Genomic DNA, 25,692 nt, shown 5'->3' with positions numbered 1-25,692 from the left:
GAGACAAGATTTTGCAGTAGCAAACCAATCATATGGAGTCATCCATCTAGTGGCAATAATTTCTACTATCTGTAAAGTATAAGGAGAAGTGGGCCCATAATCATGAACAGACTGTATTAATTTTTTTAAAGTTTTAAAGGAAGGGGCTCCCATTGAGGCATATAATTTTCATCATTTGAATCAAAAGTGATAGGGAGAGTAAAACTTAAATCTCCAGATTGTAGAGCCTCTTTCATAGCTCCTTTAAATCCTACATTCCGTGGAGGAGGTGGTAAAGTATTTTTCATTTTGGAACCCAATTTATTTTTGGTAGAAGTTCCGCAAGAATGTGTACTTATGGGGGCAAAGAATTCTTCATTATAATATTTAGTAGCTGCTTCTTTTAAATTATCTTTATTTTCTAAACAAGACTGATCCTTCTCCTCATCTTTTTTTAGGACATAAGTTTCACTTCTAGAGTCCTTCCTTAGGGGAGTTTCTTTGGTAGGGACAGTTAAGTTAATCTTATTTAAGATTTCAGCTTCTTGAGCTGGATCTAACATATCTTTTAAAAGATTCCATAATGCTATAGCATCTACAGGCATATTTTCTGGTCCATAATTAGAGTAAAATGCTCTTAAAGCTTCTCCTATTTTTACCCATGTTTTTAGATTTAGGGTTCCCTCTTCTGGGAACCAAGGACAACATTCCTGAATAAAATGAAAAAAAACTCTGTAATTGTGAAGTGGGAACCTGAACTCCATTTTTTCTAAGCATATGTTTAACAATATCAATGAATAATCCTCGTTCCTTGGATTCTGTATATCCCATTTTTCTTTTACCTAATTACCCACTCTCACCTGTTCTGCTAACAGGGGGCTCGAAAAACCCATGGGTAATGGCTTATCCACTCTGAAAACAAGGGGGCAAATGCCAAGGGGGCTTACATTTTAGGCGCCGAGGGGGCTTACCTTCAGGTGTCAAGGGAGCTTACCTTCAGGTGCCAAGGTGCTTACCTTTAGGTCCCTGTTCGGGCGCCAATTGCCGGGGTCCTGCCCCAGCGGGGTCCAGGGAGTCCTGAAGGAGGAGTGGTGTCGGTGAAAAGATGAGACAGGAGTCGTTCCATTTGAGCAATCTTCAGAGAGAGAGCTAAAGCTGCTTTCTCTAGATCTCCTTTTTATTACAATTTTTCTCATCATTATAGATTCACAATACGTCATTGATTATATAATTTAAAACTTTGCCAAGACATGGCATTTCCTTAACCATGATTGAGAACACACCGATCTACATTCTTCCAGGATATGACCCCCAGCCATACAATCATCAAAAGTACAAAATCATCAATAAAACATGTCACCAATTTACATCCTACAGATTTTCCCAAGATTTACTATTTTTCCCAAGATATGTTATTTCCTTATTAACTAATGCCAAACTACATAACCAGACTCTAAGTCTCCTAGCCAATCATTAACCTAAAGTACACTTGTACTTTATTTTTAATCTAAAATTCCCACCTAAAAAAGTCCCTTTAAATCTTGTATTTATAATATACTAAAGTTTATGAATCATCCTTAAAGCATATCAGAAACCTATACAACTAAAGACTTAAGAATTTCTAAACTTAAGAATCTAAATAAAATAATATTTCTAACATTATTCTAAAACTGTGTCTTATAAAGCTATTTTAATTAATTCCTAAATTTATTCTAATAAAACTGGTTGAGCTGCTTTCTCAAAGAGTTTCTTTGTTTCTCAGTCAAGGTACACTAGTTCTCAAAGAATTTGTTTTTCAGTCAAGGTGCACTAGTTCTCAAAGAGTTTGTTTTTCAGAGGATGATTGTTGTCTGTTATTAGGTTTGTCCACAATGTACTAAGATAGAAGAATAGCCTTTTATTTTGTCCTTGATATGCTGAGGGATGGTAGAACGGCCTCCAAGGCATGAACTACCTGTTCTGTTCTAGCCATCTGAAATTTAATTTGCTTGGCATTTAACATACTCATGCCTCCTGTGAGAAACATAAGCATGAAAATGCAAAGTCCCAATTACATAAAAAAGGGTCTCATGGTTTCAGTTACCCACCAACCAGCGTGGCTTTGCCAGCATTCTTCCTCACTGTGACCCTGTCAAGACAGTGGGAGAGTGGCTTTGCCAACACTGTTTCTCACTGTTACCCTGTCAAGACAATGAGTGGGGGATCCCCTTCACCAAGCCACAACCCCAGGCGCAACATTGTGTGTGTGTGTGTGTGTGTGTGTGTGTGTGTGTATGTGTGTGTGTGTGTGATGCTGGAGATTGAAGCCAGGACCTTATGCATGTGAGGCAAGCACTCTACCAACTGAGATATACCCCCAGCTATTTTTCTTCTCAATTCTATTTACTGGATGTTGGAACTTAAGGATTTATTTTCTTTGTTTCACCTTCTCTGAAGCTCTCTTTTTCTAATCTTTTGATTTCTGTTCTAGAAGGGGTCTTAGTCTTTGTCTTTAAACACTTCAATTTTATTTGGGGGGTTACTGGGGATTGAACCTAGAGGTACTTTACCACTAAATTACATACCCAGTCCTTTTTATGTTTTTATTTTAAGACATGGTCTTACTAAGTTGCTGGAGCTGGTCTGAAACTTCTGATCCTCCTGTCTGAGCCTCCTTAGTCCCTGGGATTACAGGTATGTGCCACAAAACCTGGCACACTGTCCCATGAACTTTCAATTGATTTTTAAAATTTTAGCAATCATATGCTGAGTTTACAAGACTTTCCTTTTGTATTTTTATTTTGATGTGTGTGGGGGGGCAGGGTGAGGGGTAGGATTATCTAGGGCTAATTTTGTGGAAGTAATTAATATATTTTCAAATATCTCTAAAAATACAAATTCAAATATTTTAGTTTTTTTTTTTTTTTTTTTTTTTTTTTTTTTTTTTTCTATTTTATAAGCCTACAATCTCTGTTCTTCTTTCTGGATTAGTAAATCTTGGATTTGTTTGTTTATTCTGCTTATTTTCTTTGTCTTCCAACACTTAAATTTTATTCAGGGAGTTACTGGGGATTGAACCTAGGGGCACTTTACCACTAAAGTGGATCTTTAGTTGACCATCATATTTAAGAACTGGACTGTCCTAGATAGCTTTTCGGAGTTTCTTACTATTGAATATATAGGTCTTTCCTCCTACAAGTTAAGTGCCTGTGCTGGGAGCTCCATGTACATGGGAAGGATAATTAATTATGGTAATCCTGGTTACCAAAATAAGCCTCAAAACTTCATTGGTTTTCTATGATATTTGCTTGTTTCTCAACTGCAGCATGGTTCAGATGTTCCAGATTCATGGGTGGCTTTTTCTCATGTAGTGACTCAGAGACCTAGACTCCTTCAACTGATACTACAGCCATCTTTGACCTTCGTGGCTTCTGCTTCCGGCTGGCACAGGGTGAGTGAAAATGTGAAAAGGAACTTTTTCTTTCTTTATTCCTTCCTTTCTTTCCCACTTCGTGGCTTCTGCTTCCGGCTGGCACAGGGTGAGTGAGAATGTGAAAAGGAACTTTTTCTTTCTTTAATCCTTTCTTTCTTTCCCACTTCCTCCCCACCACCCCACCATCCACTGGGTACAGAACCCATGGCCTCACAAATGTTTAACATGTGCTGTACCATTGTGCTACATCCCAGCTCCACAGTTGCTTTCTTAAAAGCCCTGGCCTGAATGTGACACACACCACTTCTACTCACATTCTGTGTAATTAAATAGCTACATTTGGATATAAGGGAGGCCAGAAAATGAAATACCCAGTCTGGTAGTCCCTTCCCAGAACAGCATCAGGTTAAGGAATGAGTAAGTCAAGTTCTTGTTACATAGCTAAACACAGCTTTTTAATATATATATTTAAATTGGGGATGAACAAATACTTTTATTTAATTAATTAATTTGTTGATTTTTATGTGGTACTGAGGATCAAACTGAGTACCTCACACATGCCTGACAGATGTGCTATCACCAAGCCACAACCCTAACCCAAGCTAACCACAGTGTCAATAAACAGATTTACGCACTAGTTGCCTTAATCTTGGGGTTAGAATGTTGATGACTTTTAGTTTTGCAGGGAGAGGTTTGGAACTCCAAAGAAGAAGGCAGAGGGCTTTACTGAGGACATTGATGTCCATCCTCAGCATACCTAATTCTCCTCAGTTTATTCTGTTTTTCAGAAGAAGAAAACTTATTTTTCCCAGAAGTGAAATGCTAGTTGGTATTTCATGTATTTAAAAATGGCAGAGGAAGGCAGGAAATATAGGCAGATATCTGGTGTCATCATGTGCTAGGCCCACTTTCAAACAATCCTTCCATTTTAGCCTTTTAGCTCTCTGCCCTTAGAGGCACATGCAAACTGAGCCTGAAGCTTCTGTGGGTTTCTGCCATGGAGATTTATCTCTCCTACACAAAAAGCACTTCTTGCATATTCCATCCTGCACTGGCAATTCTCCTCCTGTTTTCCTTGGTGTTCTGAATTAATTCCCATTTATCATTAGGCCTTAGAAAGATAGGGAAAAAGAAGTCTTGTGCTGGGTCTTGAAACCCCAGAAGTTTCCTTGCAGGAATGTTTCATGCATTCAACCAGAGTTTGATATCTCTATATTATCTTTAAAAGGTCACTTCTCTGTCTGCTCAATTGTTTTAAAGCATGTTCATAACTAGCAGCTCAGACTACTAATTTTGGGTTTTCATCAGGGAGCATGGCTCATAGAGTCTGTCATCCTCTGCCTACCAAAAGGCCAGCAGGAGGGTGATATTTGAAGTGTGTTTAGAGGACATTTATTTCAATTATTTAACTTCTATTCTTCAAATAAATTGGAACAATCATTGGCCTAGTCTTAGCCATAACTGCATTGAATGAGTTGTGGTTTAGCTTTATGACATTCATTTTAACAACACAACATAGTACCCTTATTAAGCCTGTTATTGTGATCATTTTAGGAATTTTTAAGAGACATTATCTGCTATCTTTATCTTCCAGAAAGATTTTTTTCAAACAACTCTTTCTTACAAAAACTTGAATTTTTTTACAACCCAGATACATTCCCTTCTTTCTGACAATGAGTATTGTACAATTCATTGTAGAGTCATGTGCTGAATGCAGATGCTTTGATCAACAAGACAAACATTATATGTGGTAGCTAGAAGATACAGCTTAGTGTGTAGTTGGGCTATGCCACCTAGGTTTGTGTATGTGCACTCTGGTGTTTACTCTATAACATTGTCTAAGGATTTGTTTTTTAAAATACATCCCTATTGTTAAGCAACATGATGGAATTTCCCTTTATCATCTTTTTAAAGTTCTTTAGTCTTGATTTTTATTATCTGAAAACTCTAAAAGTGTCTCTAAGATCATGTGAATTCAGGGCTGTGGTTATAGCTCAGTGGTAGAGAACTTGCATGGCACATGTGAGGCACTGGGTTTGATCCTCAGCACCATAAATAAATAAATAAATAAATAAATAAATAAATAAATAAATGTGTTGAGTCCATCTACAACTAAAAAAAAAAAGGGAAAAAGAAGAAGATAAAATAAATTGACGTAGAACTTGGTTGGTAATTGGATTCATACTTTACCTGGCTGCAGTTCTCAAATGGGGACAGGCTAAAGGTGTGCAGGGTGAAGAGTGCTCTGTGATTATTTAAGGCTTTTTAAATTTAATATATGGTACAATTTTAACATAATTTGTTTCTTATACATTTTATAAATGTAAACATAAATTAAAATACACATTAACTGGAAATCTACTTGAGAAATTTGTTTTTTTTTTAACCTTGCAATAATGTGGCCATAATTCTTACATAATAGAACTTTTTGGACTCTACTTATAGTAAAATTTTACTATATCTTCCTTTTTTATTGTTGGTCGTTCAAAATATTACATCTTTCTTGATATATCATATTTCACAATTTGATTCAAAAGGGTTATGAACTTCCATTTTTATGCCATATACAGATTGCTGAATCACATCAGTTACATCAGTTACATTTCCATTGATTTACATACTGCCATTCTAGTGTCTGATGAATTCTGCTCGCTATCCTATCCTCCACTATCCCCCCTCCCCTCCCCTCCCCTCCCCTCTTCTCTCTCGAACCCCTCTACTGTAAAACATTTGTTCCACTTGTATTATTCTTCACTTACCCCTCACTTTCTCTTGTATGTAATTTTGTATAACCCTGAGGATCACCTTCCCTTTCCATGCAATTTCCCTTCTCTCTCCCTTTCCCTCCCATCTCTCATCCCTATTTAATGTTAATCTTCTTCTCCTGCTCATCGTCCCTACTCTGTCCTTAGTTACTACCCTGATATCAAAGAAGTCATTTGGCATTTGTTTTTTAAGGATTGGCTAGCTTCACTTAGCATAATCTGCTCTAATGCCATCCATTTCCCTCCAAATTCTATGATTTTGTCATTTCTTAATGCAGAGTAACACTCCATTGTGTATAAATGCCACATTTTTTTTTATCCATTCATCTATTGAAGGGCATTTAGGTTGGTTCCACAATCTTGCTATCCTGAATTGTGCTGCTATGAACATCGATGTAGCAGTGTCCCTGTAGCATGCTCTTATTAGGTCTTTAGGTAATCGACTGAGACAGGGAATAGCTAGGTCAAATGGTGGTTCCATTCCCAGCTTTCCAAGAAATCTCCATACTGCTTTCCAAATTAGCTGCACCAATTTGCAGTCCCACCAGCAATGTACAAGTGTACCCTTTTCCCAACATCCTCACCAGCACTTGTTGTTGTTTGACTTCATAATGGCTGCCAATCTTACTGGAGTGAGATGGTATCTTAGGGTGGTTTTGATTTGCATTTCTCTGACTGCTAGAGATGGTGAGCATTTTTTCATGTACTTATTGATTGATTGTATGTCCTCCTCTGAGAAGTGTCTGTTCAGGTCCTTGGCCCATTTGTTGATTGGGTTATTTGTTGTCTTTTTGTCTAATTATTTGAGTTCTTTGTATACTCTGGATATTAGGGCACTATCTGAACTGTGAGGAGTAAAGATTTGTTCCCAGGATGTAGGCTCCCTGTTAACCTCTCTTATTGTTTCTTTGGCTGAGAAAAAACTTTTTAGTTTAAGTAAGTCTCATTTGTTGATTCTTGTTATTAAAACTTGTGCTATGGGTGTCCTATTGAGGAATTTGGAGCCCGACCCCACAGTATATAGATCATAGCAAACTTTTTCTTCTATCAGACGCCTTGTCTCTGATTTGATATCAAGCTCCTTGATCCATTTTGAGTTAACTTTTGTGCATGGCGAGAGAAAGGGATTCAGTTTCATTTTGTTGCAAATGGATTTCCAGTTTTCCCAGCACCATTGTTGAAGATGCTATCCTTCCTCCATTTCATGCTTTTAGCCCCTTTATCAAATATAAGATAGTTGTAGTTTTGTGGATTGGTTACTGTGTCCTCTATTCTGTACCATTGGTCTACCCGCCTTTTTTGGTACCAATACCATGCTATTTTTGTTACTATTGCTCTGTAGTATAGTTTGAAGTCTGGTATCTCTATACCACCTGATTCACACTTCCTGCTTAGCATTGTTTTTGCTATTCTGGGTCTTTTATTTTTCCATATGAATTTCATGATTGCTTTATCTATTTCTACAAGAAATGCCATTGGGATTTTGATTGGCATTGCATTGAACTTATAGAGAACTTTTGGTAATATCGCCATTTTGTTGATGTTAGTTCTGCCTATCCATGAACAGGGTATATTTTTCCATCTTCTAAGATCTTCTTCTATATCTCTCTTTAGGGTTCTGTAGTTTTCATTGTATAAGTCTTTCACCACTTTTGTTAGGTTAATTCCCAAGTATTTTATTTTTTTGAGGATATTGTGAATGGAGTAGTTGTCCTCATTTCCATTTCAGAGGATTTGTCACTGATATACAGGAATGCCTTTGATTTATGTGTGTTGATTTTATAACCTGCCACTTTGCTGAATTCATTTATTTCTCTAATAGTTTCTTTGTAGACCCTTTTGGGTCTGCTAGGTATAGAATGATGTCATCTGCAAATAGTGATAATTTAAGTTCTTCTTTTCCTATTTTTATGCCTTTAATTTCTTTCGTCTGTCTAATTGCTCTGGCTAGTGTTTCGAGGACTATGTTGAACAGAAGTGGAGAGAGAGGGCATCCCTGTCTTGTTCCAGATTTTAGAGGGAATGCCTTCAATTTTCTCCATTCAGAATGATGCTGGCCTGTGGCTTATCATAAATTGCTTTTACTATGTTGAGGTATGATCCTGTTATCCCTAATTTTTCTAGAGTTTTGAACATAAAGGGATGTTGTACTGTGTCGAATGCTTTTTCTGCATCTATCGAGATGATCATATGGTTCTTATTTTTAAGTCTATTGATGTGGTGAGTCACATTTATTGATTTCCATATATTGAACCAGCCTTGCATCCCAGGGATGAATCCTACTTGATCATGGTGTACAATTTTTTTGATATGTTTTTGAATCTGATTCGCCAGAATTTTATTGAGCATTTTTGCATCTAGGTTCATTGGAGATATTGGTCTGCAGTTTTCTTTCTTTAAAGTGTCTTTGTCTGGTTTAGGCATCAGGGTGATGTTGGCCTCATTGAATGAATTTGGAAGTTCACCCTCCTTTTCTATTTCCTGAAATAGCTTGAAAAGTATTGGTGTTAGTTCCTCTTTAAAGGTTTTGTAAAACTCTGCTGTATACCCATCCGGTCCTGGGCTTTTCTTAGTTGGTAGTCTTTTGATGGTTTCTTCTATTTCCTCAATTGTTATTGGTCTGTTTAGGTTGTCTATATCCTCCTGACTCAATCTGGGCAGATCATATGACTTTTAAAAATGTTGATGCCTTCACTATCTTCTATTTTATTGGAGTATAAGGATTCAAAATAATTTCTGATTATCTTCTGTATTTCTGAAGTGTCTGTTGTGATATTGCCTTTTTCATCCCATATGCTAGTAATTTGAGTTCTCTCTCTTCTTCTCTTCATTAGCATGGCTAAGGGTCTGTCGATTCTATTTATTTTTTCAAAGAACCAACTTTTAGTTTTATCAATTTTTTCAATTGTTTCTTTTGTTTCAATTTCATTAATTTCAGCTCTGATTTTAATTATTTCTTGCCTTCTACTTCTTTTGCTGTTGTTTTGCCCTTCTTTTTCTAGGATTTTGAGATGAAGTATGAGATCATATATTTGTTGTTTTTTTCCTTTTTTAAGGAATGAACTCCAAGTAATGAATTTTCCTCTTAGAACTGCTTTCAATGTGTCCCATAGATTCCGATATGTTGTGTCTGAGTTTTCATTTAACTCTAAGAAGTTTTTAATTTCCTCCTTGATGTCTTCTAAAACCCATTGATCACTCAGTAAACTATTGTTCATTCTCCAAGTGGTGCATGATTTTTCCTTCCTTCTTTTATCATTGATTTTCAGTTTCATTCCATTATGATCAGATAAGATGCATGGTATTATCTCTACTCCTTAATATTGTCTAAGAGTTGCCCTGTGACATAATATATGATCTATTTTTGAGAAGGATCCATGTGCTGCTGAGAAAAAATTGTAACTGCTTGATGTTGGGTGGTATATTCTATATATGTCAATTAAGTCTATGTTATTAATTGTGTTATTGAGTTCTATAGTTTCCTTATTTAACTTTTGTTTGGATGATCTGTCCAGTCGTGAGAGAGGTGTGTTGAAGTCTCCCATGATTATTGTATGGTGGTCTATTAGACTCTTGAACTTGAGAAGGGTTTGCTTGATGAACATAGCTGCACCATTGTTTGGGGCATATATATTTATGATTATTATGTCTTGTTGGTGTATGGTTCCCTTGAGCAGTATATAGTGTCCCTCTTTATCCCTTTTGATTAACTTTGGCTTGAAATCTACTTTATTTGATATGAGTATGGACACTCCTGCTTATTTCTGCAGTCCATGAGTGATATGATTTTTCCCAACCTTTCACCTTCAGTCTATGTATATCTTTTCCTATCCAATGGGTCTCCTGTAGGCAGCATATTGTTGGGTCATGTTTTGTGATCCATTATACTAGCCTGTGTCTCTTAATTGGTGAGTTTAAGCCATTGACATTTAGGGTTATTATTGAGATATGGTTTGTTCTTCCAGCCATATTTGTTTATTAATGTTACTAAACCTGATTTGTTTTCATCTTTGATTACTTTCCCCCCTTTACTGTCCTATCTCCCACTGTTGATTTTCATTGTTGTTTTCCATTTCCTCTTTCTGTAATATTTTGCCAAGGATTTTTTGAAGAGATGGTTTTCTAGCTGCAAATTCTTTTAACTTTTGTTTATTGTGGAACGTTTTAATGTCATCTTCCATCTTGAAGCTTAATTTAGCCGGATACACAATCCTTAGTTGGAACCCATTTTCTTTCAGTGTTTGAAATATGTTATTCCAGGATCTTCTAGCTTTCAGAGTCTGTGTTGAAAGATCAGCTGTTATCCTGATTGATTTACCCCTAAATGTAATCTGCTTCCTTTCTCTTGTAGCTTTTAAAATTCTCTCCTTATTCTGTATGTTGGGCATCTTCATTATAATGTGTCTAGGTGTGGATCTCTTATGATTTTGCACATTCGGCATCCTGTAGGCTTCTAGGATTTGGGATTCTGTCTCATTCCTCAAGTCTGGGAAGTTTTCACGTATTATTTCATTGAATAGATTGTTTATTCCTTTGGTTTGGGGCTCCATGCCTTCCTGTATCCCAATGACTCTTAAGTTTGGTCTTTTTATGTTATCCCATAAGTCTTGGATGTTCAGCTCATGGTTTCTTAGCAGTCTTGCTGAGCTGTCTATGTTCTTTTCAAGTTGAAATACTTTGTCTTCATTGTCTGATGTTCCATCTTCTAAGTGATCTACTCTGCTGGTAGTATTCTCAATTGAGTTTTTAAGTTGATTTGTTGCTTCCTGCATTTCTAGGATTGCTATTTGTTTGTTTTTTATTACCTCAATCTCCCTGTGTAATTGATCTTTTGCTTCCTGTGTTTGTTTATGTAGTTCCTTGTCAATGTGATCTTTCATTGTCTGATTTTGCTGTTTCATGTCTTCCTTGAGATTTCAGATCATCTGAAGCATGTATATCCTGAACTCTTTATCTGACATTCCATCTGATGCAGCTATTACCTCTTCTAAAGTTGAGTTGACGTGCATTGCTTGTGGTCCTTTCTTTCCTTGTCTTTTCATACTGCTCGCATTTCTTTCTGTTTGGTGAAACTGTTGTGTTTTTGAAATTTTGCCCCTAATTATTTATATTGCTCTTGTATAGTTGAAAAATCTCCCTTGCAGGGTGGGTAGTGGCTGTGCTCCTCCTCTAATTGGGGTGATCTGTCTACCGCGCCGGCTGGCCACTAGGCCTGCTCTGCTGGTCGGTCACAGGTCTGCCCACCCTGCGGGCACGGGTGGCGGCTCTGCTCTGCCCCCACTCCAATTGTGGTAACGTGACTACCACGCCCTCGGGTCGTTGGGCCTGATCCGGATGCGGGCGGCTACTCTGCTCTGCCCTTACTCCAATTGGTGTGACGTGTCTACCATGCTGGCTGGCCTCTAGGCCTGTTCTGCTGGTAGGTCACAGGTCTGCCTGTCTCTGGCAGTGGGGGGAGTTGGGGGTCGAGAGTCCTTTGGCCCTTACGGTCATGCCTACGGAGAGATTTTGAAGTTTCACAGTTGTTTGTATCTGATGTGGGTGGGAGTCACAGACCTGCTAAAGTAGATTCTGCTGGGAAGGAATCTCTTTGGCTGAGCTTTGGTGACTTCCCCTCTATGCTATGGCAGGCCCCTGGCTCCTTGCCGGAGTGTCCGAAGGGAGGGGTGGAACTGGTTTGTCTCTAGTCTGACACGATCTTTGCTTTTAGTTCCCAGTTCGCTATTTCGTAAAGGCTTGGTTATATTCCCTTCATGTCGTCTCTGGGGGGGGGGAGCCGTTCGCCAGGTGGGTGTGGCTGTTAGCAGAGCCCGGAGGGCATGGCCATGTGCTGGGCCATGCGGGGACCCTTCTAGCTGAGTCGGGCCGCCGGGGGCTGCCTGAAGTGCGGAGCCGCTGTGGCTGCATGGCTAAGATCCGGGCTGGTGGTGTGGCTGTTCGCAGAGCGAGAGTAGGGCCTCCCGGCAGAGCCAGGATGGCGGGGGCATCTGCCAGTTCGGGCAGCCACTCCGCTCCGGGCTGCTGCCTCTTGCAAAAGCTACTGGTGGCAGTGGGATTGGACCTCTGTGCCCGCAGGGGGGCCACATGTAGAGCCGGGCCTCCCGTGAGAGCCCGGATGGTGGGCGCTGACTGCTGGTTCGGGTGGGGTGGGCCGCACCGATCCGCTTCCTGGCCACTTCCAGAAGCGGCTGCTGGCTGCGGGACTGGACACCTGCACCCGCCGTGGACCCGCCTGTAGGGCAGGGTAGCTGTGGCTCCGTGGTTAAGAATCGGGCGGGTGGGGCAGCCGCTCGCAGAGCGAGAGATGGGCCTCCCGGGAGAGTCGCGTGCAGGAGTGGCTGATGGCTGAAGGACTGGACCTCTGTGCCCACGTGGCCAGCCAAGATCCGCTTCTCTGGGACAAACTGTCACTTCCAATAAACCTACCAGTTCCTGGCAGCTCTCCTCTTAAGGGAATTTTGCTAGAAGTTCCTCAGTAGGTAGGCTATGGCTGTTCCAATGGATCTTTCTGATCCCGTTAAAGTGGAGACATTGGAATCGCTGCTTCCTCGCCGGCCGCCATGTTGGATCCCCCTATATCTTCCTTTATTTATTAATTATACAGGGTTAATAAAATGTACACACTATTTGTTGACAAAGATCAGCATACATTTTATGTTATACTTATTGTATAATAAATGGGTTATTTTATTATACACTTCAAAACTCCTGTACAAGATAACATAAATAACATGAATATGAAAATAAAGTAAATAAAAAAAAATTAGTTGAGTACATTTTGGTATGTATCTATTTTGATAGAATATAATAGATTTGGTACTCATTTCCATAGAAAAAATACTTTTCTTCCTTTTAAATATTTCTTTGAAGACATACAAAATAGCCTTACTATTTGTAGTGGATTGAAAAAGGAATCTGCAAAATTCATGTCTATTGGAACCTCAGAATATGATCCTGTTTAGAAATAAGGTCTTTGCAAATGTAATTAGTTAAGATGAGGCCATACAGGATTAGAATGTGCCCTCAAATCCAATGATTGATGACCTTGTTAGAAGGTCATGGGAAGACCCAGAGACATGTATAGGGTGAATACCTCTTATGACAAAGGCAGGGATTAAAGTGATGCACCTAAAAGTCAAAGAAAATCAAGGATTGCTGGCAGTCACCATACATTAAAAAAGGGGCTAGGGAGAGAATCTCCTCTGAGCCTTTAGAGGGAATACTGTCGCGACCCCTTGCCCGCAAGGAAGACGCAACTCGGGAATCTTCTTTCAGCCGTTTATTCAGGTCCCTGATACTTTTCCTCTTCTCTCCCCTGGATGCCCCTCCCAGCCTTAATAAAGCACCTCAAGCCCCAATGCGAAGCTGCCACGTGGACTTTTCTCACAGGGTGCCAAGTCACAGCGTGCCAACTCATTCTGATAAGGAGTTGTTTGTCACAGACTACAGGGGAAACCAGCGCCATCTTGTAATGGCGGCCACAGTTCACAGAAACGGCTCACCACAGTTCCCCCTTTTTTGTTTTTATATGACAATACAGGCGAGAGTAGAGGTCCTATCCCACTGTGCAGAAGTGGCTGCATAGTATGGCTCAGCCCCAAGGAGGCGCCTTCCCCAGATCCGAGGCCATATCAGCCGACGCCTTTTTTCGTGGGGCGGGGCGTGGATAAGGTGGGGTAAGGAAGGACGTCAAACCCGCATGCAATAGGACATGCTCTCCTTGAGGTCCACTCCAAGGATCACTCAAGTGCAGTGCCTTGCCTCGCATCCTGTATCGTGACGATGGTGGACGGAGGGGGATAGCTGAGGCTGAACTGTGGCTGTGTACAATGACAAACAAGCTGACAGCACCCTGAAAGAAAGGCACGGACTTTAAAGCGATAGAGAAGCACTAGTGTGGAAACCCATCTGCGTGCAATGGCAGCAAGACCGGCAGAGTGCAAGGGCTTTCCAACACTAAGAGAACAGCGAGGAAAGACATGTCGATCCCAGTGCAATGTTATAATAACTTGGGGTGCAACGACCATGTCAAAGGTTTACTGTTTAAGATGCGAAAGCCAGACCTGTGGCGAGTTGCCGTTTTCTAAAGCAGCAAGAGCTTGTATGATCATAGCCTTATCGTGAGCACTGCGGGCCTTGAGGCGACAGAGAAACCACAAGCAGAGAAACATACCAAAGCAACACATTGCACCAAAAATGCCTATTCCCACCCACTCCTTAAAAAAGGAAAAGGCAGATGACAACCAATTGGTAAATTGACCCAAGGTCACTGGATTGACATGGGTGTTATTCAAAACAGCAATCTGAGTTAGTTGAGACTGGATCAAGTTTTCTGCTTCCATGGACCAGGTTCCGGATAGATACTCTCCGATGATGCATGAGGCATTTCTGGAATCATAAAATCTGACAGAGGTTATACATAAATGTGCTCGTTGATCAATACAACCCAAATGTACTAGGTCAGACAATTCCTCAACTTGAGCTTGAAGCAGATCTATCCTTTGATTAGCAGCCAAAATCCCAGATAAAATGTGTTGATTAATTCTACTTTGAGATTTAGAAATTACTTGATTGTATTTTTACTTAAAAGCAAATTTATACTAAACACATTTATCTCAAATATCTGTAACTGAAAAAACAGAGTATCTGATAAATGTAAATATAAAACTTAAATTATAGGTTTTCTGTTGAAGAAAAACAATTAGGCAAATATATATTAACTAATCAATTAGGCATGTGCTAATTAATTTATAGATTAACAAATATAGGTTATCTAAATATCTAAAATATATATATAAAGAATAAGAACATAACTTATAATTGTATTAACTTTATGTAACCACGTGGTCTTAAAATATTTTGATCCATTTAAATTTATTTTTAACTAGGAGTGCACTCTTCTATGTGACGTCACTTGATGTAACTGAAATAAGATCCTTGAGTATACATTTTTATTTTTATAGTTAGCAATGAAAATAAGGATTTTTTGGTCATCACAGGAACTTTGCCGGCTTGTTCCTGTGGCGAGCAAATGCATCCTCATAACCTTCAAAATTAAAAGTAAAATATAAAGAAGCATATTTGATATCTCTCATCAATAGAACATTATGTAGTAACACAACTATAGAGAAAAAGTCAGGTTATTTAACTTAGAACTAGCTTAAATTTAGGACTGTAACATAGAAACCTGTGGAATTAAATTTTGTCTGAAAAAGTTATCTTTTGTTAGCATTTACAGATAGGCATTTTGTTGTAAAAAAAAATACAGGCTCTGAGCAGCTCCGGTAGAAACCTGAAACACAGCAGTACAGGTTAGTGGCTGGAAAGCGGGACCAGAAGTCCTGTCTGAGTGACTGTGGAAGAACCAATCAGAAGCCCGCAAAAGTGTGGGAGGTGGGACCAGGAAGCTACTCTTCCGGCCAGGCACCCCATGGTTACCATGGTGATGCAAACAACATGGAGTCCGCTGCCCATTTTCGGGGCAAAAGTTCTCCAAGTTTTCTTAGCCGATTGTATTTTGTTTGATTTTGTCTGCATTTTCCCCCGCCTGGCCAAGATCTTACTGCGGTAGCAGCTTGTTCTGTCTCTGCGACCTGCGGTTGCAGTTGTACATCCTGTACTTCCTGGCATTCCCCTAGGGAGTCTACAGATAGAAAGGGGTTGGTCCGTGGGAGGTGACGAAGTTGCCCACTCCCCGGGGTACCATTCCGTCCCTGGATTGCCCCATACACCTAGGCTTCCGGGGCCCGGGTCGGGCCCCTGTTTCCGTTTTGAGGGCAGCGGCCAGAACCTGTCCTGTAATATGAGCTCCATCAATATCTTTACAAGCTCGAATCATGTCATCAACACTCTTTGCTCTGGTAGATTTAATGGCATTTTGGCAATAGGAATTTGCATATTTAAGAGCCAATTGCTTAATGACCGGCATGGCTTGTTCCAAGTTAGGGAATATTTTTCCTGCTACCTGCATCAATCAGGCAAGGAAGTCAGAATAAGGCTCAGAGGGTCCTTGAGCAATTTTTGAAATTTTTGTTTTAGCATTTGAAATAGGTAGAGCCTTCCAAGCCTGAACGGCTGCTGCAGCTATCTGAGCATAGACCCCAGGATCGTAATCAATTTGCTGACTTATGATAGCATATAGTCCCAAGCCAGTTAACATTTCAAGGTTACGCCGTGGGAAGCCAGCGTCCTGATTGACTTGGGCTAGCTCGCGACACCTCTCTTGATTTTCACTTTTCCACAACAAAAAATCCCCTCCAGACAACACAGCCATGCAAAGCTGTTGCCAGTCACTAGGTGTCGGCTGATTGGCAGGGGTCTGTAATTAGTAATTGCCTCCTTTAGTTGTTTAATATCCTTAAAGGCTAAAGGAACATGTATTCTGGCCGGCTGTCCATTGGCATCCAAGTTTTCAATTACTGGGAAGTTTGGGCCGTCTTAGGCTGCCACTGAACATCCCCCAGCCTTCTGGGGTTGTCCTTGTCCCAATCGGGGTTACAAGGAGGGAGCATGACTGCATCGGGGCCGTAGGTGCTTTAAATCTTGACTTTTACAATTGACCCTCCAGTTCTTCTATCTCCCTTTCCAGTTTTTCCTCCTGCCAGCTGTTACCATGGAGCCCAGTTAGTAACTCCCTTATCTTAGAAATGTAGTCAGCACTGTGAAGCCCAGCTCAAGGCCAGAGGCCTTGTTACATATTTTTGTGAAAAACTAGTAAGGGAGTGTCCAGTGCCTGGAATGCTGATTTTTTCAGACAGTAGCCAAATAAAACAGGGCAACATGAAAATAGGAAGTTTATCTACATTAAACCTTTTTGTAGAGATTTTTTTGCTGAAAGTCCTAAAATAAGCCATGGTGAATATTCTGGAGAAGGTCAAATAAGACTTTTCTGTGGGCCTGATAGGGAGGGGGAAGATGAGAAGGCGGGGTTGAGAGCGGCTAGGGTGGATCTAATTCCTCAGAACTGTCCGAGCTACTTGTGTCCTTGGGAGTTTTTAACTCAGTCAAGTCCGGATAGAGCCTTCTCCTCTGTTTAACATTCCGTACATTCCCATCCTTCTGAGATATCTCACTTCTTGCCGGAGACAGCCGCCTCCTCCCCTGTTTCATGCTCCGCACACTCCCATCCTCCTGAGATACCTCACTTTCTGCCGTCTCTGACTTCTCCTCATGTAATTGCTCTAAAACTTCCTGTCCTTTAGTAAGTGCTTCCTGACATCTGCCATCTGTGAGGCAACTACGGACCATCTTCCAAAGGGGTATCACCCCACCCTCTAATATGCCCTGCTCAGAAGCAAAGTCAAGGTCTTTGCCTAATTTATCCCAGCTAGGTATAGTAAGGCTGCCCGAGAATGCAAACCCCGGCGCAGCAATATCTGTCTTCTGTAAAAATCTCTCTAAAGTACTACGTTTCACTTCCAGGCCCTTGGAACGTAACAGGTCATCTAGGGCCAGGAGGAGCGGACTTGAAGATGCGACACCCATGACACAACAACAAAAGACGCACAAAAAACAACAAGAGATACCACAAAAAACAAAAACGAGATGACACAACAAAAGAAACACAGAAAACAAAAGTGAAAGTACACAGTGCAGCTGCAATAAACATGAGGCTCTCTCTTTCTTTGTAGAGGAGCTGACCCCGCTTTGGACGCGGATCCCACGTATTGGGACTATCCCTGCTTTCATAGCAGATCCCACTCACCTGGGACTAACCGGTGCACCACCCCTGACTGACTGAAAGTTCTGGTTCCCGGGTTTCGGCGCCACTTGTCGCGACCCCTTGCCCGCAAGGAAGACGCAACTCGGGAATCTTCTTTCAGCCGTTTATTCAGGTCCCTGATACTTTTCCTCTTCTCTCCCCTGGATGCCCCTCCCAGCCTTAATAAAGCACCTCAAGCCCCAATGCGAAGCTGCCACGTGGACTTTTCTCACAGGGTGCCAAGTCACAGCGTGCCAACTCATTCTGATAAGGAGTTGTTTGTCACAGACTACAGGGGAAACCAGCGCCATCTTGTAATGGCGGCCACAGTTCACAGAAACGGCTCACCACAGAATACAGTCTGCCAACACCTTTATTTTGATCTTCTGCCTCCTGAACTAGGACAGAGTAATTTTCTATTGTCTTAAGTCATGGGTTTTCTGGTAATTTGTTACAGAAATCCTAGGAAACTGCCCTAGCTCAAATTTAAAACATCTCCTTATATGAATACTTATAAGTTGAGCATTTACTGGAGCTCCACAAATAACTGCCAGCTGGTAACTTTCCAAATGAGAGTTAGCTAACTCACTGGTACCTAGAGGAGCATTTCCACAGTAATCTTAAACAAAACATGATGAAGAAAAGCCATTTTCCCCTTCTTTTTCATAGAAAACACACTGTGGATTAATATAAGATGCTATAGTGTAATTTAAAAAGCTTTGATCACATGAATATTTTTATATGAATTATAGTCAAAGGAGATGACATAAATGAAGGTTGTCAAATTTTATGAGGCAAAGAGATGATACTCACAAGTAATTTGAAGATATTTTTTTTATTCTTCTGTCAAAACCCACAGCTGGTGCCCACATTGTGTTTGATTAATTAATCTTGAGAAGACACCAATAAGAAAGAAGTGATCTACAATGCTTACGAGGAAAAAAAAAACAGATTAAATGTATTTTCTTGAATGATGAATTTTCATGATTTTATAACATGGAGAAAAAATATAAAAAATGATAAATGCCACAGGAATAAATTAAAATTATTATTTTTAAAAAATAGTTTTTAGTTGCCAATGAACTTTTATTTTATTTATTTATATGTGGTGATGAGAGTTGAACCAGATGCCTCATACCTGCTAGGCAAGTGCTCTACCACTGAGCTACAACCCCAGCCCCACAAAATTGTTATTTTTGTCAAGTCATGAATGTATTTTATTCAGAATGAATTTGTGCAATTTGTATATTCATAGTTAAGTATGTTATTGAGTCTGGGGAAAAAAAAACACTTGTTGAATAAATTGCTTTTATAGGAAAAGGCCTACAACATGGTCCACAGTGGCTTACTCAAGCTGTCATTTTGATGTTCTGTTGCCCTCTACTGCTCAGATAGACAAATTACAGTTAGCCCTTTTCTCTACCAAAGTTGATTTCTTTTCTACAGGTTAAAAAAAAGAAAAAAAAAATGTCCATTTGCTTAATCAACTATTTATGTTCAGAAACAAATAAATAATACTGGAAATTAGAATACATAAAATCATCTGTTTATGTCTCTGTGAACTCCTCAATGATAGGGACTCCTTGTTTTATCTTCATATCCCTGGCAGCCAAAATACTGTTTAGCATGATTGTGTACTCAATAAATGTTAGGCAAAGAAAATGCTGAGGCAATCTGTGCAATTATTCTTGTCTTCATTTATCATTTTTTATGAAATTCCTTATTATAAATATCATTACCCTATATTTATAAAATTAGTAAAAAAATTTTCTAATATATTAATTCCATAAAGAATTAGTTATTTTAACATCGATATTACTCACCATTTCAAACCCTTTATTTGTAGACATTTTGACTGTGGTTTAACATGAGTACTTTTGTGGCTATGTTATTCTTTTTAGTTAATTAGAGATTTTTTGCTGGTTAGTTAAGATCAACTGTGGGAGGCAGAAAACATGAAAATACTAGTGACTTAAGATCTGAGTTTGTTTCTGTTACACACAAATCTATGTATATCAGGTCTGACATGAAGTTTCCATTGTCCACAGGATCCTGACTCCTTCTGTCTTATTGCTCTGTCATGTATCAGCCATGTGTACTAAGTGTTACGAACAGACACAGAGCCTCTGTGAGAGTGCATTAGGATGTCTGTATGCCACATCAGAGTGGAGGTTGGCATATGGGTATACTGACAGAAGGTGTGATGTAATGGTCCATTACAACTCTATAAGATTGGTGTGCTCAATGCTTTTTTGTTTTTTATTTATAGACAGAGTCTTCATAATTTGCTTGAGGACCTCACTATGCCCAGGCTAGCTTTGAACTTGTGATTCTTCTGATTCAGCCTCCCAAGCTGCTAGGATTATAGGCATGTGTCAGGGCTGGTGTGCTCAATTCTGAGCTACATGATGCCCAGTAAATTTCAGAAATTGATATCCTATGAATTCATAGCCATAAATTAGTACTCATAGGGCCCAAATATCTTGTTTCTTTTGTAACATAGCCCTCTCATTCTTCACAGTAATGATCTTGAATCTCTTATTTTCTCAAATTTCTGGTCCTCACACCCTGTCCTTCTGATACTTTCTGCTTTACATTCTTACATCCTCATTTTTTCCATAGTTCTTCATTTTTCATTTAACAAATGGTAGCTACTGGGCCCTTTCTCCAAAAGGTCATATCTTTTTTTCTACTGTCATATCTCCAAACTCTCAATAGAGTTTGCACCTATTTTTTTTTCCTTTTTTGCATTGAAGGAGGACTATCGACAGCCAAAGTCAGCTACAGGTGTGAATACAGAGAACTGGATTTTCTCAAGAACAGGGTTTTGAAAATGAGTGAGATAAATGGATTACAGAGCAAGGAATAAAGGGATGTGTAATTTACGGATTAATATGATGGATTATGGAATCTAAGTGGGACTAAAGAGAGAAATGAGGACATGATAAAGTGAGGACTTTGACAAGATGGAAACATTAATAAATTGTAGGTCCTGTGAGGTCCTTTTTCTTTGACTATTAGGTTATTTGTCTTCTTATGGATTTATAGAATTCCTTGTGTGTTCTGAGCACCATCTTTTATTGGTTTTAAGGTTTGTAATTTCATTCTATCTGGGGGTTTCCCCAAAAATTTCTATGATATATTTTGATGCACAGATATTTTAAACTTTACCAAATTTATATTTTATGATTTATTTTCTATGTTTGAATTTGGAATTCCTTTTCTATACTGAGGTTTTAAAGGTTTAATTTAAATCTAGGAGATTAAAATTCTCCTAGAATTTAAAGGTTCACCTTTTAACATTTAGATCTTCACCTGAAATGTATTTTTATTTCTAGTACTTAATGCTCATTAACTGATTTCTGTCCCATCACTTCATCAAAGATGCTTTAAAAAATACTGATGCTTTTTTTTTCCAAATTCAAAAGACACAATTAAGGATCGGGCTCCAAATTTCCTCGTTCAGCTACTCTGAATGTGTGAACATATATTTATATATTGTATACATTTGCAATTGTCAATTCATGTTACATATCAGAAAGTTAATTTTTTCCCTTAGATGCACACGCACATGCTCCCAGACACACACACACACACACACACACACACACACACACACACACACACATCCAAGGAGAAAACAACATTAGGACTTTTTAAGTATTATATGTGCATATGTATTTCTCCCTTGGCCCAGGAGGACCAAATGGAAGCTTATCTACAGCAATCTTGATTTCGAGCACAACTGAATGAAACAGCCACCTCATAAACACAACCACAGCCACCTCATAAACACAACCACTCAGCCAGTTTAGAGGCTGAATCAAAATTGTGTGGGACTCTCCAGCCAAACACAACTAGGGTGAACAATGTGGTCCTCAGCTGACACTTGAGTGGCCTCAGGATAGGCAGGGCCACAGCCTACTGACCCCTCCATTCTGTTGGCGGTTGCAGCGCTGCGGAAGCCCCCTAGTGCCCACTACCCAGCTACAGGGCTGGGGCTCTCCTTCCATTTCGGGCTCTTTGGCACTCTGTCACCATGATGCACGGGGTGTGGGGCTTTCTGCTGCCCACGGTGGCCGGGTTTGATTATGATGAAACCTACTGTGTTTTTGAAGAGCTCTTCCGGAAGCTGGACCTTCACGGGTTGGGGATGGTGGACATCGAGGAACTGCCGAGAGGCCTGTAAGTCGTGGGCGTCCCTCTGATGGAGGACAGCAAGGTGGGGCGCAGTGGTGTCTGGATGGCAGGGGCCTGGAGTAGACCGCTCGAGGCCTCTCCATCCTTCCCATCTCTCCTCAAGGACTCAGACCTTCTTTCCCAGTGAGCAGCTTCCTGCAAATGATGGGGCTCTGGGAACACTTGGTGCAAGTTCATGTTCTATTAGTGAGCTGCTCTGTGAATTGCTCAGGGAAACTTACTGTTCTGCCTGAGGGGCCCAAGCCACTTAAATACATAGAAGGAAAGATGAACCAACTAAGCCAGTGGAGGGCCCCTCTTGTTGGCTGATGATGGTTCATCCAACTGCTCTTCTCAAGGGCATCCCAGCTTGGAAACTGGGGCCTGCCCCGGTGCAGAGGAGTTGCTCCCAAGGCCCCATCCCTGGGCAAGTGCTCATCAGGAAGCAGGAGCATGTCTTGGGCTTTCCCCTGTGCAGTCACCTTTTGGCTGATGCAGGGAGGGGGCATTAATTACAACAACAGATTTATAGCACAACCATAAACTAAAGACATATCTATACTATAATACTGTACACTATGGTATAGAATTGTCATAAACAAATGACAGTATAATTACTATTGTATTTTAAGAGTCTCTTCATTTCTATAGCTGTGTACTTAACCAGTTGACCCAATAAAGTTAAAAAAAAACAGGCTTTGTTTTACTTTATGCTTTTCTAAGAGACTACATGGCCCAATGGGCAGTGTGAGAGAGGTTTTGGGGGGTGCAAATATGTTTAAAAAGTACTGTGACCCCAGATTTTGTAGAAATCTATTTTCAAGATAAGAAACAGAATTAAATTCAGAAAGAAAAGAAGTAAGAAATCTAATAAATTTCTCTCTGGAAGACTTGAATTAAATGATGGATATGAAGTCAAGGGTCTCTGATTCCAGAAAAATAAAAAAAAAAAAACATGTTAGCATAGTAACAGTCAACATTAACTGTTTCTTTCTTAAGATTTACAAAGTATATGCCAGAGAAAATAAGACAACTATGTAGTATGAATAATGCTATATCACATTTTACTTAGGGAAATTGATGGTTTGTTCTCTGAGGCCTACCAAACCACAGATGGCAGTGTTAATAATAGTCAGTATGCATTGGTTTCACTGGATTCTGGGAGGCCACGTTTCCTTTCTAGTTTTTCTGCATTCACCTTTCATTATACAAATCAAAACAATCAAATAACAATAGCAACACCCTCCCCAGTGGTTATATCATTCTTCCCGACTGAATTTAGCCCTAGAATCTTACAATAACATTTATCATTTCAGCAAGAGCTAGATCCTTTCCTCTTCTTCATCAGGCTGTCTAGAGTTAGCACTGTGTTCTGTACCTCCACTGCAGGGATGACTTGGTTCCCCAGGGACATTGGCATTGTTTTTGGATATTTTTGAAGATCCTGACTGTGTGTGTGTGTGTGCATTCACATATTTGTTCAAAAGGCCAGGAATATTGTTAACATGTCATATTGCACAGGACAACAAAGAATTACCTGAATCCAAATGTCAATAGTATTGACATTGAGGTACCCTGACTTATTTCAACTGCAAACTCCTAGTGTTCCTTGCTCCTCCCTTCCAATAGATGAACATACCAATTACTTCACTGACTACATGGAGGTGGCCTGAACAAACCTCTTCAGACTTCTGGTACTCTCAAAGTTTACTCAGTAGTAAAATGGGGACAATAATGGTGCTTACCTCTTAGGATTATTTTGATGGTTAATGAGCAAACATATGGAAAATGCTTAAAATTGCTTGCTGAGATTTAAGCAGATAATTAGCCTATATATTAAATATGTCAAGTATTAGTTTATCTTTATTTATGCCTGTGCTTACTTTCTTTCCTTTAGTCTCAGGGAGTGAAGTGTTTCTTCTCCTTTTCAAGTTTGGTAAATCTTGGCCTCATTTCCTCTTATCTCCTTTAAAAGAGGAAAAGTAAAACTTTCTTTTGTTTTTCAATGTTTTGGTGTGTTTTTTGTTTTTTTTAAACAGTGCTGAGTATTATACCCAGTGTCTCTCTACCTCTGAAATACATTCCCAGTTCTTTTCATTTCTTTCTTTCTTTCTTTTTTGAGAGAGGGTCTTGCTAGGTTGCCCAGGCTGGCCTCAAACTTCTTATTTTCACGCATCACTCTCCTGAGTTGCTGAGATTATAGGAATGTTCCATGGTCCCTAGCCAACTTTCTTTTCTTTATCCTATATTTTCAAATTCTTCCTGTCTCATAACAATGATTCTCCCTTGACCCTGGCTCTCCCATCTTTCCCTTTTCCTACTTTCTGATCCACTTTCAGTCAAGGTCTTTGACAGAGCAAGGTCTACACTTTCTGTCTTATTTCCCTTACTCCATTTGTCTGTTTCCTTGGTCCCAGACTTGATCACCACCAGGTTCTGACTGAATGTGTGTACACTTTGCATTTTATCACACTAGAAGCACATCAGAGAAGGTACCCCAAGTGCACTGCTTACACTGGACATCTTTGTTCTCTGTCCCTTTATTGTGCACACCCCAGCCCACAGGACACACTGTATGGGGGGGGCACAGGTACCATTAGACTAGAATGTGCCAATTGGGCAAGTTCATTCTCAGTCAAGGCAGCACAAGGTAATTTCTCAACTATTGGCCTTGGGCATGGCTGACTAGAATAATAGCATTTCTCTATGCCATTTTCATGCCTGGTAAAGGTCCCTGGAAGACAACTGCTGCAAACTCACAGGCTTGTGTTGGTACAATGCTCAGAGACATAGGTTCCTACTGGACACTTGTCACAGGTTATTACCTGGCCAGTGGCATGGTCAACATGGAGGTATGTGCCAGTGAGACTTTGGGCCTTTGGTTCTGGCTGAGCCATGATGGTGGTGCTAAGGAATCTAAGTAGGAGAAAAGAGCCAGTGATAATAGTGGCTCCAATTCCGCAGGTGATGTGGCTGCAATAGGCAAGAGTGGTGCTGCTGCTTGCAGAGGTTCCCAGGGCTGGGTGGGTGGGGTGCTCACAGGGATGCCCGGGGCGGGACTTGTGGCTCCATGATAGCTGGAATCTGTGGCTGCTATTGTCCAGCACCATATCCACCGCTGCCTCCTGGGTCCGGAGGCCATCTACCTCCAACACCCCTTGTGCACTGTGGCAGCCAGGCAGCGAGGCGGAGGAGAAAGGTGGCAAGGGAGGTACTCAGCACCTGCCAAGTGGCGTGGCTGCCCTGGCTGGGAGAAACAGCCTCAGCTGTAGCCTGGGCCTCCAGGTGCACTCCTCAAACAGTGGCTGCGGAGAACCAGGGAGGAGGGCTGGCCCAGAGAGAGCAAAGGAACAACTTCCCATAGCAAAGCCTCCAGCCACTACCAAATACCCTCCTCCTCTGCCCAGACCCTCAGGCAAGGGACTGTCGTTTCTTCTTTAAGTTAAATATTTCTGGTATTTTGTCACCTTTAACGGAAGCTAATTAACACAATATCTTTATAATCACTTTAGAATTAAGGTCCTGTCTTACTTTCTTAATATTCAATAGCATCAATCCTATTCTCGGTCCTTTGCTCTTTTTATCTTATATACTTTCATAAATTCTTTATAAATTTTAGAACCAGCCTGTTTAGTTACATACACATAAGCATACAC

Source organism: Urocitellus parryii, chromosome 11 (genome assembly GCF_045843805.1).
Source record: "Urocitellus parryii isolate mUroPar1 chromosome 11, mUroPar1.hap1, whole genome shotgun sequence".
NCBI lineage: Eukaryota > Metazoa > Chordata > Mammalia > Rodentia > Sciuridae > Urocitellus > Urocitellus parryii.
This window is presented reverse-complemented; position numbering follows the sequence as displayed.